Source organism: Carcharodon carcharias, chromosome 6 (assembly GCF_017639515.1).
Source record: "Carcharodon carcharias isolate sCarCar2 chromosome 6, sCarCar2.pri, whole genome shotgun sequence".
NCBI classification, from domain to species: domain Eukaryota; kingdom Metazoa; phylum Chordata; class Chondrichthyes; order Lamniformes; family Lamnidae; genus Carcharodon; species Carcharodon carcharias.
In genome coordinates, this window is record NC_054472.1 from 126,050,365 (window position 1) to 126,075,590 (window position 25,226).

A 25,226-nucleotide genomic window follows, 5' to 3' on the forward strand; every position below is an offset into this window, starting at 1 on the left:
CCAGATACACATTTACCCCAAGTTACTTGTGCATCTGAAATAGAGCTTAATGGTACTGGCTCATCTCCCAGAGGCTTTCTCTCAGCAAGGACTTCTAGATAAACCTTGGCAGCAAAGCATAGCACAGCAAGAATGTGATTCTGCTCCAACCAAGGTCCCCAACAGCAGTGAACAGCTCCCTTACCTCTGGCACAAGCCGCCATTAGTGGATCCTGATCATTGGGATCCAGCACCACCTATGAACTGGAGGGCCCAGCTGTACAGCGTTCCAAATCCAAGACACACATGCATTGTTTCAAAAGACATTGGAGCATCAAAACCATCCTTTAGCAAGAGAACCAGGCAAGGAGAAAGCAAATAACCCCATCACCATTGCCCACCAGCCATGTTCTTTGGGCTGTAACTACGTGGAAACCTACTTTTAACAACGTAGCTCATTCTGTCATTGTGACCTCAATGAAACTCAAAGATGTTTGCCCAAAATGTTCATCAAGTTGAGGCCCTTAGCTGGTTGATTCAAATCATGACATCACACACCAAGCTTCAACCTCACAATGAGCATCACAGTGGGACAATAGGTGCATAAACTGGGTACATTTGAGGCAGAAGGTGATGCAATCGGTTTTAATGAAGGAAATGGAACTGTTGACTGTCACCAACTGGCTGATCTGTCTAGGAGTGAATGTGATTGGCTAGAAGATCTGAACAGGTTTACTTTGTGAAGGGAGTGTGTCCGATGGCAACATCATCAACCAATAGACCAGACAGAAAGCTGAGGACATCGAATGGTTTATCTCAACTTGTATCATGTTTGTGAATGCCATAACGAGCAATATGATCAGTATAACAGACCCAATAATATTGATGTAGGGTGGATTCATTGAACTTGCTGATGCTAATAAATCTTCAGTGTTGTTGCTCATATAATATAGGGCTTGAGAACCTTGGGCTGGATTTTTGGGTTGTCAGGCAGGTGCGGTGGGCGGGCCCGTGAGAAGCCGGGAAATGGTCCACTGCCCGCGATCAGCCCCCGATCACAATTTCATGTTGGCGGGCTAATTAATGGCAAGCCAGTGTGAAATGCGTGCTGAAAGACACTGCGCTGCTGGGGTAGGGGTGGGAGGAGGGTGAGCGCAGAAATCTGTGCAGCCATGGGGGAGTGCGCAAGGAAAGCACCCTGAAGGCAGAGAGCTGCCTCGGGGAGCTGAAGAATTTTAAAATCAAACATAAGGATTTGGAAATTCTGAAAAAAATGTCCCCACATAGGACTCATTCTCATGAACATTTAGATAATAAAAATGATGTCAAAATATATATATTTTAAAAAATTAATGTCAGGAACCTCATTCCGCCCGTAGATGAGGTTTCCTCAAAAAATCAAAGGCTGCCTGGCTGATTCGCCTGCCTGTCACCCATAACTTTGGACAGGCAGAAAAAAATCTCTTAATTAATCAGCATCCTAATTGTCAGCGGCCATGCTGCCGACTCTCATGCATGCATGGCAACCTGAATACTGCAACGGTGTTGATGTTGGGCTGCTCACCTGACGCATCGCGCACTATTTTACGCCTGATCGGGTCAGGCGCACGCCCGCCTGCGGGACATAAAATTCTGCCCCGGTTAATGTTGGTTATGCAGCCCCTCTCTCAGGCCTGTTGCCCCTCACCGACTGGCCACTACCAGTTCTTCGATTTTGTGTTTGCTTGCTGTTCTGTAAATGTATACAACTACCTAACGTCAGGGATAGAAGGCAAAGAATACCATCACCATCATCACTGTCTCTGGGGCATAATCACATGGAAACCTGTTATTGGTCTCTAGCACACTGTACTCTAAATGAAGCTCCAGGGTGTTTGTCAGAGACAATTTCATTGAGATGTAGCTCCTTTAACTGGATAAATCAAATTGTGACATCACAGGGCTGGGCTCACACTCACAATGTACATCACAGTGAAATCAAACGTCACAATAGATTCATTAACTGAGTAAGTTTGAGGCAGGAGGCTGCACAATCAATTTAAGTGAAGGAAATGGAGCTGCGCTCACTAACTGGCTAATCCATGTAGGACTGAATATGATCAGCTAGAAGTTCTGAAAAAGTTTACTTTGTAAAGGGAAAGTGAACAATGGTCACGTCATCAACTGGCAGATTCAATGGAAAGTTGTGGACAGTGAAAGGTTTGCCTCAACATGGTTATTTTATATTGTAATTTCTGAAGGACATTGCAAACTCAGTAATATGCTCCGCAGTAGGATGGAATTGTATTTGCTGTCAGCAGGTCTGGCAGCATTGGTGGAGAAGAAAAAAGTTGACGTTTCGAGTCCTCATGACCCTTCAACAGAACTGAGTAACATTAGGAGAGGGGTGAAATATAAGCTGTTTTAAGGTGGGGGGTGGGGTGGAGGGAGAGAAGTTGGGGGGCTTAGTTGTAAGGACAAGCAAGCAGTGATAGGGGCATATAATCAAAAGATATCACAGACAAAAGAACAAAGACTTGTTGAAGGTGGTGATATTATCTAAACGAATGTGCCAATTAAGAATGGATGGCAGGACACACAAAGTACAGCTCTAGTGGGGGTGGGGTGGATTAAGACTAACAGGGCATAAAAGGTATAGATTTAAAAATAATGGAAATAGGTGGGAAAAGAAAAATCTATATAAATTATTGGAAAAAACAAAAGGGAGGTGGAAGAAACAGAAAGGGGTTGGGGATGGAGGAGGGAGTTCAAGATCTAAAGTTGTTGAATTCAATATTTAGTCTGGAAGGCTGTAAAGTGCCTAGTCTTATTAATGCCTAATACTTGCTAGGTGCACTTTAAAGTTCCAGTTAGATATTTGCCCCTTAATACCTGCATATGCAGAATAGAGCTGAATGAACTGGCTCTCTAACAGCCTTTTTCTCGGTAATGACTACTGGAAAAACCTTAGCAGCAACAACACATATACCCCAGTAAGAATTTGATTCAACTCCACCTAAAGTTCCCAACACCATGGATTGGCTCCTTTGTCTCTGGCACCAAGCCAGGATCAATGGATCCTGATCAATAGTCTCGAGCCCCACCTATAATCTGGAGTGTCTAACTCTACACTGCTCCAAACCTAAGGAACACTAGCATTGTTTCACAGGAAACTTTGGAATCATTCTTCACTAAGAGAGCCTGGCACAGAGAAGGGAGACAATCCCATCACCATTGCCTACTCACCAGGCTCTCTGGGTTGAAAACCACAGGTAAAACTTTACATTCTAAATCATTGTGATTTAAATGAAACCCAATGGTATTTGCCCAAAATTTGCATCAAGGTGAGGTCTTTAGCTGATTAAGTCAAATTGTGACAGAGCAGGCCTCACGTTTAACCTGAGCATCACAGCAAGATCAGACACCACAATAGGTTAATAAACTGGGTACATGTGAGGCAGGATGCTGCACAGCCAGTTTCAGTGAATAAAATGGAACTGCACAGACTGTTACCAACTGGCTGTTCTATTTAGGACTGAATATGGTCAGCTAGAAGATCTGAACAGATCTTACTTTGTGAAGCGAGTGTGTCCAATGGCAACATCATCAAACAATAGATCAGACAGAAGGCTGAGGACATTGAATGGTTTGCCTTAACATGGTTACCTTATATCATAATTTGTGAATGACATAATGAGCAATTTGATCAGTATAACATAGCAAGTAGCACTGTTGCATTGTAGGGTGGATTAGTTGGAGTTGCTGTTGCTCATAAATGTTCAATATTGTTGCCCTTACATATAAGGTCTTGGAACCTAGTTACTGATGGTTACACAGCCTCATACTCAGGTGCTCACTTCCCTGTTGTCCCTCATTGACTCACTGCTACCAGCCCTTGGGTTTGGTATTCATCACCTGATATGTAAAATGATAGAACTACTTACCATCATTGGTCAATCTCCCATTGTAGTAATTATAGTTTTGATAAACGTAGGACTGTAGCTTTAAGAATAATTATGTTGTAGGATCATATGATCTGTGTAAACCAATGAGTTAGCAGTGCGGGGGAACCTCTGGGAGAGAGTTCTTCTTTCATTATAGAGTTCAACACACATACGTAGCTGCTGCTGCTGTCTTGTAAATAAAGTTCAATGTCTGCACCAAGAAAAGTTGCCTGTAAAATCAACTGTATAACAAACTGGTGATGAGGATAAATCAGATCCGGTGCTGTCCCTCACCCAACAATTGTGAGTATCTAAGATAAATAAAAAGAAAAGAAGATAAACATATCCGATATGCCGCAGTTTGGCAAAATCGATCTCTTTCAGCCAGCCGCAGATCACTGGTCTCAATATATAGAACACCTTGCATTCTACTTTCAAGCCAATGAAAGAGGAGAGAAATTCTCCTGAGTATTTGTGAGAGTAAGACCTACAGTTTAATTCAAAGTTTGACGGCCTCCAGTTACCCTGACCGAAATATATTCAGTGAATTAGACTTCAAGACCTTCAAGATCTCATTAAGTGACATTTTAAACCCAAACCCTCTGTCACAATGCAGGGGTTCAGGTTCAATTCATGGAATAGTGCCCCAGGGGAGACCATGGCTACCTACATGGCAAAATTTTTAAAAAGCTAACAGAATATTGTGATTTCAGTGAAGCCTTGATTGGCCAATGAGACTTCCAAAGGAAGCAGGGAGAGTTCCTCAGTTGGAAAAGAACAAGGCAAGGTGCTTCAGAAAGTGCCTGGAGAGTCCAAGGATGGCGACTGGATGAAAAAGAAGTGTGTAGCCTTTCAACAACCTGAAGAAATGAAGACTGTCTTAAACAACAACATGGTAGAACAGCAGAAGAAACTCAAGGAGACTCTGCTAGATTACAGAATTCAAGATGAAGCAAGTGAGCTTCGCAAAGAAAAGGAAAATCTGTTGAAAGACCTTCACACACCACAAGGATCCATCAGGTCAAAGTTTGTACCTCTGGAAAACTATGAAGAGAAACAAAGAATTTAACGTCCCCCTGAACAAACTGAAGAACCAGTTGGCAGAGAAGACGCAGCAGTGTTCAAGGTTCCAGGAGGAAGTCCACAGATACAGGAAGGAGACAGAAGAGCTGAAGAATCACCTGAATGAAACTAAAGAGACCTTGAAAGCAAAAGAGGAAAAACTTTTCAAGATACGAATTGATAATGAAATCATGGGTAGCTCAATTACTGAACTAAGACAAGTTGAAATTTCACTTGAGAGAAGCCTGGCCAACAGTAAAGTAAAAAAAAAAGACTAAATTCTGTGGTAGAAAGAAGAGTACAAATAACAAACAGATGCAGAATTACTGATGAGGCACTATTTTTGAACAAGACTAAGCCTGATACTTCCCAATTTGGAGGGGGAGGTGGAGACAAGTCAAGGGTCGTGAGTGACAGTTTACTGTTGGAGAAGCGGTATTTGTAAAGAATTGCGGTGGAGGACCAAAGTGGTTACCTGGTAAAGTAAACTCCGTGATTGGACCATTGTCATACCACATGGAAGTGGAGGGCTGGATCACCCATAAGCAGGTGGATCATTTAAGAAGGGAGATACCCCAACAAAATAATGTTCCACCTGTACCCATTGCTGAACCTATGGTTCCTGTTGAAGTTTCTCAAACCAAGGATAGACATGCCTGATGTCTCTGTCAGAGTGGAAGACACTGAACTGCCTGTGCCTTATGAGGAACCTGATCTTAATGTGGTTCCAGAGAATGTGATTCCTGTGAAAGAATCGGGAGTTGTGGAGCAATGACGTTCCACACTGATCAGGAAGCCACCCGAAAGACTGAACTTTTTAAATATTGTAATGGCATGAGATAAATATTCTTGTAAATAAAAGGGGGAGGAATGTAGTAATTACAATTTTGATAAACGTACGACTGTTGCTTTAAGAATAATCCTGTGTTGTAAGATCACATGATCTGTGTAAACCAATGAGTTAGCAGTACAGAGAACCTCGAGGAGGGAGTTCTTCTTTAGTTATAGACTTAAATGCACACATGTAGCTACTGCTGCTGTCTTGTAAATAAACTTCAATGTTTCCACCAAGAAAAGTTGCCTAGAAAATCAACTCTATAATACCCATGTTATTGCTGGTATCTATCTGAAGGTTGGGCAGTAGCTACCAGTTCTTTTTGGGCCTCAAGCTAAAGTCCCAGGAAGGCATAGTGGGAATGTCACTGGACTAGTAATACAGAGGCCTAAACTAATATCATGGCAGCTGGTGGAATTTAAGTTCAATAAATATAAACCTGGAATAAAAGCTAGTCTCAGTAATGGTGACCATGAAACTATCAACAATTGTCATAAAAACCCATACGGTTGACTAGTGTCCTTTAGGGAAGGAAATCTGCTGTCCTTACCTGGTCTGGCCTACATGTGACCCCAGACCCTTAGTAATGTGGTTAATACTCAACTGCCCTCTGAAACAAGCCACTCAGTTCAAGGGCAAGTGAGATGGGCCTATGCTGGTCTTAATTGCCTGCAAAAGAATATAAGAAAAGCTAAACAGAACTGGTTCACTAGCCATGGCTGTTAGAAACATAAAAACATAGAAAATAGGAGCTGGAGTAGGTCATTCAGACCTTTGAGCCTGCTGTACCATTCAATATGATCATGGCTGATCCTCTAACTCAACGTCATACTCCAGCTTTCTCCCCATACCTCTTGACATCTTTAGAGTCCTTCTTAAATATATTCAGTGATTTGGCCTCCACAGCCTCCTGTTGTAGAGAATTCCACAGGTTCACCACCCACTGAGTGAAGAAGTTTCTCCTCATCTCAGTTCTTAAATGGTCCCCATATCCTGAGACTGTGACCCCTTGTTCTACACACCCCAGCCAGGGGAAACATTATCCCTGCTTCCAGTCTGTCCAGCCTTCTCAGAATTTTATTTGTTTCAATGAGATCCCCTCTCATTCTTCAAAACTCCAATGAATACAACCCTAGTCGACCCAATCTCTCTAATGACAATCCTGCCATCCCAGTAATCAGTCTGGTGAACCTTCACTGCACTTCCTCTAAAGCAAGTATATCCTTTCTTAGGTAAGGAGACCATAACTGCACACAAGACTCCAGTTGTTGTCTCACCAAGGCCCTGTGCAGCTGCAATAAGGTATCCTTGCTCATGTACTCAAGTCCTCTCGCAGTGAATGTCAACATACCATTTGCCTTCTTAACTGCTTGCTGCACCTGCATACTTGCTTTCAGTGATTGGTTCACAAGGACACCCAGATAGGTCCCTTTGTACGTTTCCCAATCTATTGCCATTTAAATAGTACTCTGCCATTCTGTTTTCCTATTGAAGTGGATAACTTCACACTTATCCACGTTATACTGCATCTGCCATGTATTTGCCCACTCACTTAACCTGTCTAAATTGCCTTGAAACCTCTTAATAACCTCCTCATTGCTCACATTCCTACCAAGTTTCGTTTCATCAGCAGACATGGAAATATTACATTTGGTTCCCTCATCCAAATCGCTGATATATATTGTGAATAACTGGGGCCCAAGCACTGATCCCTGCAGCACCCCACTAGTTACCACCTGCCACTCCGAATAAGACCCATTTATTCCTACTCTCTGTTTCCTGCCTGCTAAGAAATTCTCAATCCATGCCAATAAATCACCCCCAATCCCATGTGCTTTAATTAACTAACCTCTTATGTGGAACTTTATCAAAAGCCACATCACATTCACTGCTTCTTCCTTATCTATCCTGCTAGCCACGTCCTCAAAAACCTTCCATAGGTTTGGTAAACATGATTTCCCCTTCATAAATCCATGCTGACTTTGTCTAATCCTGTTGATATTTTCTAAGTGTCCTGCTATCACATCCTTTATAATAGACTCTAGCATTTTCCTTCCTACTGAGTTTAGGCTAACCAGTCTGTAATTCGCTGTTTTCTCCCTCCTTCCTGTTCTAAATAGTGGGGTTACATTTGCCATCCTCCAATCTGCTGGGACTGTTCTCTCAGCTTGTTGAAAAGCTGTGGCCTCAACAACACGTACAGCCTAGTTGGAATGGGATTCAGTTTTTATGTAAGACCCCACCTTATTGATACCAACTCAGCATCAGTGGGTCATGGTAAATGATACCTGGCACCATCAATGATTTGGAGTGTTCAGCTCCATTCTCATCACTGCCCATTGCGCTCGGGCCCTGCCCTCTGTCTTGTCACCCCATGGACACCTGTTTTTACATTCTAACTCATTCTGTCATTGTGACCTAAATGAAGCCCAATGGTGTTTGCCCAGAAATTTCATCAAGGTGAGGCCCTTTAACAGGATGAGGCGAACTGTGGCATCATTTGGGAAGTATCATCCCCTCACCAAGCACGACAGTAAGATCAGACATTACAATGGGTTTGTAAATTGGAGACATTTGAGGTCGGACCTGCCAACGAGTTTCAGTAATGGAAATGGAGCTGCACTGACAGCTACTTTCTAGCTGATCTCTTTTAGAGTGAATGCGGATGTGCAGGTGGTCTGAACGGGTTTGCTTTGTGAAGGGACCGTGCTGAATGGAAATATTGCTAGCCAGCTGACACTCAGAAAGTTGCTGCTGTGAAGGGTTTGTTTATACATGTAGTTGAGAGCCCTCATTTTGAAACCACTGATTGGCATTGAGTAAAATACTTTGGGACAGAATGAATGACTAAGTAAGGGCAGAGGCTGAGAAGAAGGGAGTGAACAAATGAATAATCAGCTTCTTAAATTATACCCCAGCGCTGAGAGCTGAGGATTGACATTTGAAGAATGAAGTGTGGGAAGTTGAAGAAATTCTTCACACAGATGGTTAGAATTAATGGCTAGTGAGACAGAAATTGCAGAAGTTGTCAGTGGTCCAACTCCAGAAGTGATGGAATCTTCTGCTTTAATGCTAAGCTGGCACCAGAAACATTACAGGGAATAAAACAAGCCAATCAGTTTTGCACCCAGAATCTATATTCAGCATTTATGAGCTAAATAGTTTTACAACATGAGGGGAGAATTAACTGTTGTTGTACTTTTACAATTCCAACATGTTCTATGTCTAATTTCTTCTTCTGCCAGAGGTACACAGTCAGGATGAGCGAGAGGAAATGTAGTCTTTTATCAAACTACTGACAGATTCAACTCATGAGAAAAAAAACAAAGGCAAGTGAATCTAATACAAGAGAGAGCAAATCCTGACCAAACTCAATCAATACCGGTAGAGATACCAAAAAGGAGGAAGCCGTGCAACTGAAGTTCTCCTCATGTCATTCCTCTGCTTCTCATCATTTCTCAGTGCCATCTGTACATCCTTTAATTTATTTTTTAATTGATGGTCAACAGCTACCCTCTCCACCGACCTTTCTAAATGCCTTGTTGTGGTGAATAGTTGAGGCAAAGACCAGTATTCAAAATAATGAAACTTGTTGATTAGACCTCATGCCTCACAGACTCCAACAGTCAATGGGTTGTGTTCTGGACACCAAAGTTGTTGAGATATTCATCATTACCATTTCTGCCAGGCTTTATTCTGACATCTTTTTCTATTGTCCATTGTAAATTTCCCCCACCTGTTCCAGGCTGGACATTTGACGTCGAGCCTTCATAACCCTACATTGGCATCAATATCCAACACTGCTCTCACTGCATGTTCAATTTGGCACTGCTTGGTGTTACCTGCAATGGCACATGTTTGCATCCCATCTATACAGACCTCTCTGACCAATGTCAATTGGGTATCTACCCTGGGAAAGAATGGGTGCATCCCAAGGAGAGAAATGCACTCCAATATCCTGAGTGAGATTGAGACCTCTGAGTGCCACTCCCAAATGTGCTTGTGCTAAATGAAGGCCAAAATTATGGGACTAGGTTAGTGCCACCAGAGGGTGCCTCTTGTGAAGAACCCAGTAACAGTAGTTCATGGTGCTTGGGGGATATCATTCTGGCATCAGTATGCAAAGCCATTTTAGAGCTAGCTGATGCCCCAAGGAGTCTTCTACCTAATTATGGGAAGCCTTAGTAAATATTGGTGCTGACCCCTCAGCTGATGGTGTGGACTGGGATGGCACAGATTGGTTAATGAGGGCTCTACTCAGACTGCCAATCTATAGTGGTACTTTTTCAGATGACTTAGTCTCCATTCCTATACAAGGGCCTCCATCAGCCTTGCGGTCAGTGCTATTTGGTTAGTTCCCAGTATTTGGTACAGAATAACTCAATGAGGTTCAGTTTCCTTGTTAGCTAATCCATTGCAAAATCCTGTTCATTCTGCAAGTAATGCAATATTTTCAGTTGCCTGTTTGTCCCCTGGTTCATTGTGGGGAATGTTTGTTATTTTCTCTCGCTCATTCTGGCTCGCATTTAGATGTCTACAATCTGAGATCTGGGGTGTGGCAAATGTTAACAATGAAAAGGAACCACACAGGTTGAGGAAAACATGTGGACATTCTCTCCAGAGTTAGGATATTTTTAAAAAATATTTATAAGTGAGGTCATACCTTTACAAATTTTCCGAGATAAATTGTACTGATGCATCCCGATGATAAGATCAAAATTCTGTTCCTCTCAGGCAGTTCAAATACTGAAGAGCTGTAGACCTGTCCATGTGAGTAGCAGAGGCTGATAGCACTTCTTCTGAAAGTGTGCTTTTGCTCTTGATGGGTGATTTCCAACTTAATGGAACTCAGTTTACTTGTCTGGGATTTCAGTCAGCTTGATCTGCGTTTCCCCGCTGTCAGCCTTCACAAAAGCACAGGAGCAGCTTATGGAGCTCCAACTTGAGCCTCTGTTGAGGAAGAAGAGCAGCAGCCACAGTGACAGCAGTAGGAGTAAAACCAGCAGCAGCACCAGCTGCCTCCTCCTCAGCCACATGGCGCCCCAAGAAGCAGAAATAATGGACACACAGACCCTGCTGGAAGGAAGCAAGAACCCAAAATAGGGACTAGAGGCAGAGTCAGCTCTTTCAACATGAATGTGAGAACACCAGATCCAAGCAGTTAAGCTTATCAGGAGGCTCCGACTTTCATAGCAGGTCATTGCTGACATCTACAGCTTCCTGGATCAAGAACTCTGACCCAGTGGATAAGGTAGGAACACAGTGCCAATGGTGATCAAGGTGCATGTCACTGGAGGACCAGCTCTCAGGCTTCTGCCTCTCTGGAGTCCTATACTTCTGCAAGGAGAAAAAGCAGAGAATTATGAGTGTGTGAAATGGATTATGTGGAGAGGAGGGAAGAACAAACTCTGTGGATGGAGTGTGAGTCTTGTCAGCTGAACGAATTATGCCACTCACCATTCCTGCCATCCTGAAGTCCTTGAACACCTTGGGGCACCGTATCCAGGTTTGAGGCACTACAGCCATGCTGCCCACTTCCTCAGATCCTTCTGTCCATATCTGCTTGCTTTGCTTGGCTGGCCACTTCCCTTCCTGCTTGGCAAATATCACCTCTATTCAGTCCCTCAAATCCTGCAGCAGGAACTCCAGCCCGGTGTCCGAGTCCAATGAAGAAGCTTCCCAGTTCTCCTCTCCATTCCCGTGGCTGCTGAAGCCTCAGGAATCAATGTACAGTTGAGTCTTTCCAACCTCTGCCAGGGTCAGATGTTGTCCAAATGCCGCAGATGTCAGCAATGACCTGCCATGAAAGCCTGGCCTCCTGAGAAATCCTTCATCTGAAAGATTCAGCATATCATCCTGCACACCCTTTGACTGGCTGGTGAAGCGGGATATGAATACTTTATGAGTTAAAGAGCCATGGCAAAATCCACTCCTGAATCAAGCGGGTTCCCAAACTGCCACTGAGCTCCCCACCATGTGCAGGTCCCTGAGATAAGATTCCTCCCATTGCTTCCTCTTGATTCTTAATCCATGAAGTGCGATTCCTGGTACCACATTTAGTCAGAGTGGAAGCACAGCGGTCAGGACAAACCTGGAGGTAGTTTTAGTTAATCATTTTCTGGAGTCACAGACCATGCTTCTTGGACACCCCTGCTGTTAAATACTGCCAGTCTGATCTGAGGTGGCTCAGGAGAAAACCAAGCCTTTGGAGGATTAAAAAAAAAATACTTTTATTTATGGGATTGTTATTTTCTCCAACAGTGTGTAACTGTTACCCAGGGTAACATGGGCAGATCCTGCTAGGACAAGTAGATCAGTAGTGTGTTATTCATGAGCACTAGGTCCAAATAGTTAAGTTGAAATGCCAGGGTATGGATATTGCCAGTGTAGAATGCATATCAGAATATTGTATACCAACAGTGTGATGATGGCCATGATGGACACATAATGGTCCCAAATGCACCTAGAACACGGAGTGATCCTCATGTCTCTAGGAGATTGCACTATTCAGACCGCCAATCTTTGGTAAAACTTTTTCAGATGACTTAAGTCTCCATTCCTGCACAAGTGCCGCCATCATCCTTGTCCTTAGTATGTTTTGATTAGTTCCCAGTATTCGGTACAGAATACCTGAATGATGTTCAGCTACCTTGTTAGCTAATCCATTGTAAACCGATCTGAAGAAGAGACGTAAAGACTTGAACTGTTAACACATTTTTTTCTCCCCACAACTATTGTTAGACCTGTTGAGTTTTTTCTGCATTTTCTGTTTTTGCTGTAAAATCCTATCCATTCTGTATTTAACTCAGCATTTTCCAGTTGCCAGTTTGTCCCCGGTCTTTGTGGGGAATCTTTGCTATGTTTCTTTTACTCATTCTGGCTTGCATTTAGATGACATCAATCTGAGTTCTAAGGCCTTACCTGAGGTGTGGTGACCCTCAGGTTAAACTCACCACCTGTTCTCTCTCTCTAATGAGAGAGCAGCCTGTGGCCCTCTGGCACTATGGTGACTTTCATTCAGGGTGTTGTAAAAATCAACAATGACAAGGAACCACTCAAGTTGAAGTAAATATGTGAGCATGCCCTCCACAGTTAGGACATTTTAAAAAAAGTCTTTGAATGTGAGATCATGCTCTTATAAATTTTCCAGAGATAAATTGTGCTGATGCATTCAATGATAAGATCAAAATTCTGCTCCTCTCAGGCAGTTCAAAGACTGAAGAGCTGCAGAGGTGCCCAAGTGAACACCGGATGCTTAAATCACTTCTCCTGAAAGTGTGCTTGCACTACCTGAAAGGCGATTTCCAACTACTTAGAACTCAGTTTACTTGTCTGGGATTTCAGTCAGCTTGATCTGCGTTTCCCCGCTGTCAGCCTTCACAAAAGCACAGGAGCAGCTTATGGAGCTCCAACTTGAGCCTCTGTTGAGGAAGAAGAGCAGCAGCCACAGTGACAGCAGTAGGAGTAAAACCAGCAGCAGCACCAGCTGCCTACTCCTGAGTCACATCCTGCCCCACAGGGTGGAGATGATGGACACAGAGATCATGCTGCAAGGAGGCAAGACACCCAAAACAGGGTGGTCTACTGACAGAGTCAGCCCTTTCAGTGTGAACGTGTGAGCACTGAATCCAAGCAGTTAAGCTTATCAGGAGGCTCTGGCTTTCATGGCAAGTCGTTGCTGACATCTGCAGCCTCTGGATCACCCTTCCCAGTGGGCAAGCTGGCACGCAGTGCCAGTGGTGGTCAAGGTGTATGACGCTGGAGGACCAGCTCACAGGTTTCTGCCTCTCCCTGGAATTCTCACTCTCTCCTGCTTCAAGGAGGTAAAGCAGAGAATTGTGAATGTGTGAAATGGATTGTGTGGAGAGGAGGGAAGGACGTTTCTGGATGGAATGTGGGTTTGGCACTTGATTGAATTATGCCACTCGCCTTTTCTGTCCTCTTGAAGTTCTTGAACCCTATGGGAAACTGCGTCTCTCTTTGATGGGTTACATTTATGCTGCTCACTTCCTCAGCCACTTCCATCCACACATGCTTGCTTTGATACGCTGGCCTCTTCCTCTCATGCTTGGCAAACGCCACCTCATTTCAGTCCATAAAATCCCACAGTAGAACTTCCAGCTAAGTGTCCGAGACCTCTACAGTTCTTCTCTTCCTTCCTCTGGTTGCCGAAGCCTCAGGAATCAATGTACTATGCAGCCACACTAATCCCTGTTAGGGTCAAATGTTGTTCAGATGCTGCAGATGTCAGGAATGACCTACCATGAACGCCTGGGCCTCTTGAGAAATCCTTCATTTGACACATTCAGAGCGTTATCCTGTCCACTATCTCTGATTGGCTTGTACACATGGAAGCAGGTGCCATTGCTGTCGCTGAGCTAAAGAGCCATGGCAAAAGCTGCTACTGAATGAATGAGTTCCCAAACTGCTACTGACCTCTACACTTTGCACAGGTCCCTTGAGAGAAGATTCCTCCCATTGCTTCCTGTAATAGTTGAAGTTCTGATAAATGTAAGACTAGCTTTAAGAATAATCAAATGTTGTAAGATCATATGTTCTGTGTAAACCAATGTGTTAGCAGCGTGGGGAACCTCTAGGAGAGAGTTCTTTAGGGCAGAATTTTGCCCTCGTGGGATGGGCACTGCAGGAAGGCCCAGGAAAGGTTGTGAAGCCGACCGCCGCCCATGATCTGGTCACGACATGGATTTCACACTGGCTGGCCAGTTAACAGCCAGCCAGCATGAAACATGCGCTGCAGCACTCAGCGCTGCCGGGGTGGGGGCAGGAGTAGTGTGAGCACGGAAGTGTGCGCATGTGCAGGGGTGTGCACAGTAAAAGCCCCCTGAAGTACAGAGCTACCTCAGGGAGCTGAAGATTTTTAACAATAAAAATAAAGATATTCAAAATAATGAAAACATGTCCACTCATGTGGCTCCATCACATGAGCAGGGACATGTTAAATATGAGTATCAGAAGTTTTTAATTGATTTTTAATTACTGGTTGAAACCTCATCCCGCCCATGGATGAGGTTTCGCCAAAAAATGCAAAGGCCACTTGGCCTTTTCACCACCTGAACAGTTAGACGGGCAGTGAAAAATTCTTGTCAATTAGTTCTTTAAGAGCCTTAATAGGCCGTTTAATTGGGGGTGGGCACGTTGCCGACTCCCACGCGTGCCCGTTGACCGAAATATCACATTAGTGCATGATGACGTCAGGACGCTTGGCCAACATCACGCATCATTTTAAGCTTGTTTAGGTCGGCCCACGCCCGCTTGACAAGAGTAAAATTCTGCCCTTAGTTATGAAGTTTAGTGCACACGTGTAGTTGCTGCTGTTGTCTTGCAAATAAAATTAAATGCTTTCATAAAGAAAAGCTGTCTGAAGATCAACTCTATAACAAACTGGAGATGAGGATAAATCAGATTCAGTGCTGTGCCTTGCCCACTGATTGTGAGTATCTAAGTTTGTTAAAAATAACAGGAGATATACTTATCCAAAATGCCACAGTTCAGCAGAATCAATCTCTTTGAGCCAGCCACAGACGACTGGTCTCATTATATAGAACATCTTGCATTCTACTTTCAAGCCAATGAAATCACGGTGGAGGAAAAGAGGAGAGCAATCGTCCTGAATATTTGTGGGTGCAAAACCTACAGTTTAATTCGAAGCTTGATGGCCTCCAGTGCACAGATTTGAAGGCTTTTAGTAAATTAGTAGACCTCATTAGGGCACATTTTCATCCCAAGCTCTCAGCCACAATGCAAAGGTTCCAGTTCAATTCATGGAATAGAGCCCCAGTGGAGACAATTGCTACCTATGTGGTGAAATTAAAACAACTAACTAAATATTGTGATTTCGGTGAAACCCTGAATGACATGCTCAGGGATCGTTTAATATATGGCGTGCATTATTTAGCGAAGATTACTGGCTGAAGTGAACCTTGATTTTAAGAAAATGTTAGGAATAGTGTTGGTGATGGAAAGCGCTGTAAGGGTTTCACAAGTGATTCGAGGAGCACAAAATGGCACCATTCTCCTAGTCGGGCAGGAACAGTCAGCTAAAAGTGGTAAAAAAAGCCAGGGCTCCATCGCAAAGCAGGAAACAGGACCAAAAAACGAGAGGAGACAGCTTAGCAACTAAATCAAAAATTAATTTTCATTGACGTGGAAACAATCATTCTTCTAGCAATTGGCAATTAATAATTTAGAATGTTATTTTTGTCACAGCAGTGGGCACATAATGAGGCAGTGCAAAGAGAGATTTAAACAGGCCTCCAAACAACAATCAAAGTTAAATGAAATCTGTAGTGTAGAAGAGCCAGAAATAATCAATTCTGACATTTATTCATTGTTCAATATGAAAGTTGGGAAGACAGAGCCAATGTAACAGTGCAAATGAATGGTGAACCTTGGTTTTTAATCTGTTTTTTTCATTCTCCTGGGAAATAGGATGGTCTTGATTGGGCTGGCATGTTCATATATTAAAGCGTCACAGCTGACTGTCAGTTTTTTTGTATATGCTTATGTATCATTTCAATAACTTAAGTGTAAGAATTTTAACATCTAGAAATAAATGTGAAAGGAAAATGAACAAAGTGTGTGTATTTATGCATGTATCATAACAAGAAACAGAAAGATGAAAAGATGAGTTCACTGTTAGGGGCGGGGCTGGTGACTGGGATTCTCTCTGGGATAAGCTACTGACTGGATGTGCTTTATGAGCCATAGACCAGGCAGGGCCCAGATACAGAGCCCAATCTGCACATCAAGAATATACAAAAATAAATGGGCAAGTAAAGACGATCAGGTCCATCACAGTTATCCCATCCAGCAGTAAAAATATCAACTTGCACACTATTGTCCCACCACTTACGAATGCTGACTCTTGGACTGGGCAAAGAAATGTGGCCACTTCAGGAAAACCCTCAGCATTTTCTTCCCCATTCCTGATGCTCCAGGAGAGTCACATGAAAATCTGGACTAACCACTAACTTCCTGTAACTGGTAATGTTCTCTCAGGGACTTTTCAAGTTCTTTATAAAAGACTAATGTGACCCCATACTCACCACATGTTGCAGACATCTGTTCCGGAGCACGGTGACTCTGTGCCAAGCCATACTATTTGGTATCTATGGGCATGGCCCCCAGTCCTATAGTCCATTTCCAATTCACATAGCCGTTAATAACAGTAGCTTTCCAAAGGGAATAAGATAAATATTTGAAAGAGAAAAAAAAATCAGGGATATGCAGAAAGAGTTGGGGAGTGGGGTGAACAGGATCCTTCTTTGAAAGAGTCATTTCAAACTCAGTGGAATGAATGGCCCCCTATGCTGTACTATTCTATGTTTCTATGATTTCTCAACCTTCTCATGTATTCTCATGTATTACATGGATGGTGTTTGTGCTAGCTCCCCAGAGGATAAGGCTGCAGGTGAGTTCTGCTGCACAGAACACTGATAGGTACAGGAAAAGAGTGGTGGGCATGCACACAGAGTCTTGTTGCATTAGCAAGCCTCCCACAGAACCTGTTTTTTAAAAAAACTTCATTCATGGGATGTGGGTATCGCTGGCTAGGCCAGCATTTATTACCCATCCATAATTGCCCTTGAGAAGGTGCCTTCTTGAACCGCTGCAGTCCATGTGGTGTAGGTAAACCTATGGTGCTGTTAAGGAGGGAGTTCCAGGATTTTGACCCATTGACAGTGAAGGAATGGTGATATATTTCCAAGTCAGGATGGTGAGTGGCACTGGTATAAAAATAAAAAATGCAGGAAAAATTCAGCAGGTCTGGCAGCATCTGCTGAGAGAGAAACAGGTTAACATTTCGAGTCCTGAAGAAGTCTTACGGATTCAAAACGTTAACCCTGTTTCTCCTGTTATGAGACACAGAGCACCTCCATCCTTACAGAAAAGTGAACACTAATTTTAAAAGACGGCTTCATTTTCTCAACCCATCTTACACTCATTACTATATTTATCTATAAACTGATAATAAATCTCATCTGAACAGCCTTGCACTTGGGTCTTGAAATTTGTCCAGATATTTTAAAGGATTGTGGTCTGTATAAACACTTGTTTCTGACGAATTGCTTGAACATAAACACCGAAATGCTGCAATGCAAACACTAGACACAGTCTCCTTTTCGATGGTTGAATATCTTTTCTGTTGTACATTCAGCTTTCGTGAAAAGTACCCTATCGGTTTCTCAATTCTAGTTTCATCTTCTTACATCAGTACAGCCCCAATGCCTACATCATTTGCATCAACAGCCAGCTTAAACTGCTTGGCGTAATTAGATACAGCCAACACTGCTGTCATAGTCAATACAGTTTTTTAACTGTCAAATGCCTTCTGACACTCCTTTGTTCTTTTTTAATTGTTCATTCAATGGAGCAACCATACTGATAACATTTGGGGTAAACTTCTGGTAAAATCCACTCATGCCCAGACATTTCAAAAGTTCTTGTTTTGTTGTAGGCATGGGGAAATTCACGATGGCTTTGACTTTCACATCTCTCGGAGCCACCTAACCATGTCCAATGGTATGGCCTAGATACATAACTTGCACTTTTGCAAACTCACTCATAGCCAAGTTCACCATGAAATTAGTTTCTTGCAGTTGATTAAACGGTTCTTCCAGCTGTTGTAAATGCTCCTTCCACATTTGACTGAAAACTATCAAGTCATCAATATAAATAGCACAATTGTTCAGCCCTGCAATTGCTTTGTTTGTCAGTCTTTGAAATGTTGCTGGTGCATTTTTCATACCAAATAGCATAACTTTAAACTGATATAGTCCATCTGGCATTACAAAAACCAATATCTCCTTTGCTCTCTCTGATAATGGTGCTTGCCAATATCATCTTAGCAAGTCAATCTTTGTGATAAACTCAATGCAGCCTTGCAACCATGGTATAAGATATGAATCCGTTTTTGTTACTGCATTCACCTTCTGATAATTCACACACAACTTTGTATTCCATTTGGTTTCAGTACCATCACAATGGGCGAACTCCAATTATTGCAACTAGACTCAATTGTGTCATTTTGAAGGATGAATTCAATTTCTTTATGTACTTGTGATAATTGTGCTGGACTTAAATCTATAAGGATGTTGCCTTATCAAAATTGAATCCTCTACATTTACATCATGTGTAGCTAAATTTGTCCTCCCCAGCTTATTCCCACAAATAGCTTTGTGTGACTCCAATAGCTTCCCCAAATCACTTTGACACTTGTCTAGAAGGTAACTCAACATTTCATTTTAAGTACCCCCTCATTATCCAATTTGATTAGAGGAAAGTCAATTTCAGAATTCTTCATTTCTACCTCTTTCTTCTTATCTACCACCACTAATACCTTCTTTTTGTCATCTTCCCTGTTGAAGTACTTTTTAAACATGTTTACACGACACATCCTCTGCTTCTTTCTTCTATCTGGAGTATTTATTAAATAATTTACTTCACTGAATCTCTTTTCAATCTGGTACAGCCTCCTAAACCTTGCCTTTAATGATTCACTCAATACTGGTAACAAAACTAACACTTTTTCTCCAGCAACAGAACAATGAGCTTAGGATCTTGTATCTGCTTTCGCATTCATCGCCTGCTGTGATATCTTTAAATGTTCTCTAGCTAATTCACATGCTCTGTTCAATCTTTCTCTGAAGTTTATCACATAATCCAAAAGAGTAGCTTCTGAACTTTGACCCATCAATTTCTCATGAATCAATTTCAGTGGTCCCCTTACCTCATGGGCATAGACTAATTCAAAAGGGCTAAACCCTGTTGATGTATGAGGAGCATCCCTAATAGCAAATAACAAGAATGGAATTCCCCTATCTCAATCCTGGGCATAGTCTTGACTATAGCCTTCACCATGGTTTTAAAGTTTGATGCCGCCTTTCCAAAGCGCCTTGTGATTCAGGATGATAAGCTGTTGACTTAAACTGTTTTATCCCCAAACTGTTCATTACTTCCTTATATAGCTATGACATAAAATTTGAACCCTGATCCAATTGTATTTCTTTTAACAAATCATATATTGTAAAATATTTAGTCAACTCTTCCACAATTATCTTTGCTGTACTGCTTCATAAAGGCATCTCTTCCGGAAACATAGCAGACACATCCATTATTGTCAACAAGTACTGATTTCCACTTTAATCTTAGGGAAGTGTCCCACACAATCAATCAGGACCCTAATAAAAGGTTCCTGAAATGCTTGAATAGGAATTAAAGGTGCTGGTTTAATGACTGCTTGTGATTTCCCTATCACCTTACATGTGTGATGTGATCTACAGAATTTGACTATCATTACGCAATCCAGGCCAATAAAAATGTTTTTGTATTTTCACCTGAGTCTTCTTAATTCCTAAATGTCCCCCTATTGGAATTTCAAGAGCTCCTCTCAGTATCTCATTCCTATGTACAGATGGTATAACAATCTGATGCACTCCCATCCATTTTTCATCTGCTGATATCTGATATGGCCTCCACCACCTCATTAACATGTTATCCTTAAGGTAATAACTTTCTGGAATACATTCTGCCTCTGTTTCTGAGTAAGCTATCTGATATAACTGCTTTATTTGTGGATCATTTTGATGTAACTCTACCAACGTCCTTGAGCTAAATACTTTACCTTCACTCTCCTCCATTCTCTCTCCCTGAACAATCTTATCAAAGATAGTATCAGCTAATTGAATTTCAACATCTTTCTCTGCCTTTTAATTCCTCCTCTTCCTGGTTTAACCTGTGAGTTTGTGATCTCATTACTACACAATCTGGAAACAATCCAAAATGCTCTTTCTGCAACATTTCTGTTGAATGCACTACCACAGGCTGTTCAACTACCATAGGCATCACCCACATCTGTGGCCCAGCTATATCATTACGTAAAGTAAATTGAAACCCTGCAATGGGTAATTTTTCCATTACTCCAACAATCACCTCACCTGTTTTCTACATACTCATTAAATTTATCTTCCATAATGGAATATGTTTAGCATCTCCATGAATCCCACTTATCGTCATTTCTTTTCCTGTAATACCCCCTCTGAACAACAAATTTCACTATTCCATTAACATTAAGACTAGTCCTGGTGTCTCTGAAAATTTTAATATCTTTACCTGCTCCACGTTGCACACATGGAAAGGCTTTCCCTTCACATACAAAACCTTTAAATGTTTCTGCATCCTGCCCTTCAGAAATCCCTTGGATAAATTGTGAACACATTTCCACTTCTTTACCTATCATTGATTCTTCCTGCTTTACCTGTACGCAAACCATTAGTTTTTCCTGTGCCTGGACCTCAGAATTCACAGTACATTTATTTCCAGAACTTATCTGCATTCCAATTACTACAACAGATTTTCCCTGTAACCTCCAACACATTAACTTTGTGTGCCCAACATTATTACAATGAAAACATTTCAGTTTCTAAGTGTTACTTCTACCCTCAGCACCTTCCTTTTTGGTCTGAGAAAAAAACTTCCTGAGGATTTTCAACCACTCCTTCTATTCTCTGACTGCCTACCATCCTTTCACCTTCCCACTACTTATACTTCTCAGATTTAAAAGCATGACAATAAAAAAGGTTTAGATCTATCAACTAATTCATAATCATCAGCTACCTGTGTTACTTGTCTTGACGTTTTAACCCTCTGTTCCTCTACATGAGTTCTCACTACTGAAGGAATTGAATCTTTAAATTCTTCCAAAAGAATTACTTCTCGAAGAGCTGCATATGTTGTCTCTATTTTTAATGCCAGTATCCACTGATCAAAATTATTTTGTTTTACTCTCTGAAACTCAATATAAGTCTGACCAGGCTGTTTCCTTATATTCCTAAATTTCTGCTTGTACCCTCAGGAACCAACTCACATGCACTCAAAATAGCCTTTTTTACTGCATCATAATTGACTGATACTGCTTCTGACAGTGAAGCATAAACTTCAAGAGCTCTACCTACCAACCTAGACTGTAAAAGCAATGTCCAGATTTCTTGTGACCATTTCATCTGCTTAGCTGTCTTCTCAAATGAGATAAAGAAGAACACTACTTCCCTTTCTTCAAACTTTGGAAGAGCTTGCACAAATTTAAATATCTCCCCACTGGAAGTGACTATTTCCACATCAGAACCTTCCTCAGCATCTGAGATCTCTTTTTTAACTTCCAGCTTTTTGAGCTGGTATTCTCTCTCTCTCCTCCTCTCTTTCCTACCTTGCTAATTTTTCCAGTTCCAATTCCCTTTCTTGTTTTTTTCTCCCTCCTGCCTTTCTGCTTGCTCCCTTTGAAGTTCCATTTCTCTTTCCTTTTCCTCTACCTCTAGACTTTTCGATTCTAGTTTTTTTTTATTTCCACTGCTTGTTCATGTTCAAGCTTCTTCATTTGTAACTGAAGTCTCACTACCACCAGTTGTGACTCACTAGTTTCCAATATCCCTTCCAACTTCAAATGCTGTGCTACCATTTCAATTATGTCTCCTTTCTTTGCCCTACAGTTAACTGCAACTGCAACTTATCCACCAATTCTGTTACTTTACCCTTATATAATTCTTGTAACCCAATCAGAGTTATATTTTCTACTTCCAGAAAAGTTTTAGCCATAAGTAAAGCCATTTTTGCAGCCTCGCCACTTTAAAACCCCTCATACCAAATCCTGAGTTTAATGTGCTTCTCACAGCCTTATGATTCACCAACTCCAAACAAATCAAGGAATTTCAAATATCCTGCAAAGAGCCCCAAATTTTGTTATTACTTAGTGGTGTGTGCCAGGTGGATCAAATCCACAAAGGAAACTTAGCCACACTATCACAACAGTTTTGCAATTTGTATTTATTACCAGAAGGTGTGTGCACAGAATTCAGAAGCAATGAGTTCACTAAGACCTTTTGAGGTTTTAAAAACTAAATTGAAATATTTATTAACAAAAGAAAATATTTCAAGCACATACATAAGACCACAATTACTTACTACTATAACACATCCTAAAATTTCTAGTTAACCTGACTCTAAATTACACACCTCCTTTAAGGCAACAGTCCAAAATAGATTTTAGATTTAAAAAAAACATTCCAGCAAGTCACCACAGTACCCACCTGACAGCTGAATTCCAAAAGCTTGTCTCCAACTTTAGTTACTGGACACAGCAGAATTATGCACAAATGCCTGTAGGCTTCCCAAAGGCTTTTTTTCACATACTTCTATTAGATCTTACATGAACCCCAACATAGCCTTTCATTCTCCTTTATATATGTTTCTCTCTCTTTCGGGTGTAAATTCCATTGTTCTGTATGACTTTGGAATTTTACTTTTCCCATAATATAAATATCTTCCATGTTGCCAATGGTGTCAGTAACCTTTGGGAAAAATAAACACACTGCTTAGCTTTGCTTATTGGGCTAGCTGTAAACATCCTAACATCCCTTTGAAATCCCAACAACACCTTGTTATGACACAGCAGTTGGTAAAGCTGAGTTATTTAAAAATCCCAGAGGGAAACTTTAAACAACTGTCATAACCTATATTTTTAAGTGGCTATGTGTGAGATGCAGCATTCTAAATTCAGCAATCAGACCATCAGTTCTCAAGAGGTATTTATATCAAATTACAAGAGATATTTATTAGTTTACACAAGTTAAATATATGCACATGGCTACAAATTACTACTATCATAACTTTTAACAAATTCCCTAACTAATCTCCATTAAGGCAACAGCAACCCATAGACTTAAAACAGACACCAGGCAAAGCATTTGCATCTTACAAATTCAAATTGAGGTTCCTTTCACTTTGGTTCCTTTGCAGACACAGTGGTAGACTTACAGGCTTTGATCTTACATTGCCTCGGTCCTGCACACACAAAACTGATATTGGTTATAACCAGCAAAGCTCATTGAATGTAAATTCTCATTGTATCACCAGGCCCTTTGAACTCCACCTCTTCTAATAATAAAACCACTTTCATACTACCAATTTTATTAGTAATATAAACATTGCTTGGCCTCTGCTAGCTAGGTGCCAGATTTCACTCCCCTCTCACTACAGCGACGGAGATTGAGGGGCGACTTGACAGAAGTTTACAAAATTATGAGTGGCATGAAGAGGAGATGTGCAGGGCAAGTTTTTTATGCAGAGGGTAGTGAGTGTCTGGAATTCGCTGCCAGAGGAGGTGGTAGAAGCAGGTACAATTGTGATGTTTAAGAGGCAGCTTGATAAATACATGAATAGGATGGGAATAGAGGGATACGGACCCTGGAAGTGCAAAATGTTTTAGTTGACGGGCAATATGGTCGGCGCAAGCTTGGAAGGCCGACGGGCCTGTTTCTGTGCTATACTTTTCTTCGTTCTTTGTTCTTTGTTCTTGAACACTCTATTCAACAAAATGCAAATGTACCCCTACCTCTCTACATCTCATAACCAGTATACATCAAAGCACCTAGACTAGCTGGCGTTAATCTAATTAAGATGCACCCACAGACTAAATCTCTATTAAAAATAATTTCTAATAACATTATATACATTAATAGCTTCATGATACACCTTCACTTATCTAAAAATGCAAATTCCCTAAGACCCCATCCATGTTTACTCATTAGCATTTCAAGTACATTTCTACACAGAACTTCTTTTGATAATTTCAAGAACTGCAGTCTACCTGAAGCCAAGTGTAATTAAATCACACAGACAGAACCATTTACACTCACACCCCTAAATAAAGTTTACAATAAACCAGAATAATATTATAAAAATAATTATATTTTCGTAACACTCCACAGATGCTGCCAGGCCTGCTGAGTTTTTCCAGCACTTTTTGTTATTATTTCAGACTTCCATCACCCAAAGTATTTTGCTTTCATTCCAGGTGGTGGCATTCCCACCTGTCTGCTGCCCTTGCCATCTGATTGTGGTGGTGCGTTTGGAAGGTGCTGTCTAAGGAGGCTTGATGAGTTGCAGCAGTGTACCTTGTAGCTGCCACTGTGTGTCAGTGGTGCAGGGAGTGAATGTTTGTGGATAGGGTGCCAATCAAGTGGGTAGCTTTGTCCTGGATTTTGTCAAGCTTCTTGAGTGTTGTTGGAGTTGCACTCATTCAGGTAAGTGGAGAGCATTCCATTACACTCCTGACTTGTGTCTTGTAGATGGTGGACAGGCTTTGGGGAATCAGGAGATGAGTTACTCATCGCACAATTCCTAGCCTCTGACCGGCTCTCGTAGCCATAGTATTTATATGGCTAGTCCAGTTCAGTTTCTGGTCAATGATAATCCCCAGGATGTTGATGGTGGAGGATTCAGTGATGGCAATGTCATTGAATGCCATGGGACAATGATTAGATTCTCACTTGTTGGAAATGGTCATTGCCTGGCACTTGTGTGGCATGAGTATTACTTGCCACTTGTCAGCCCAAACCTTATGATGGAAGGAA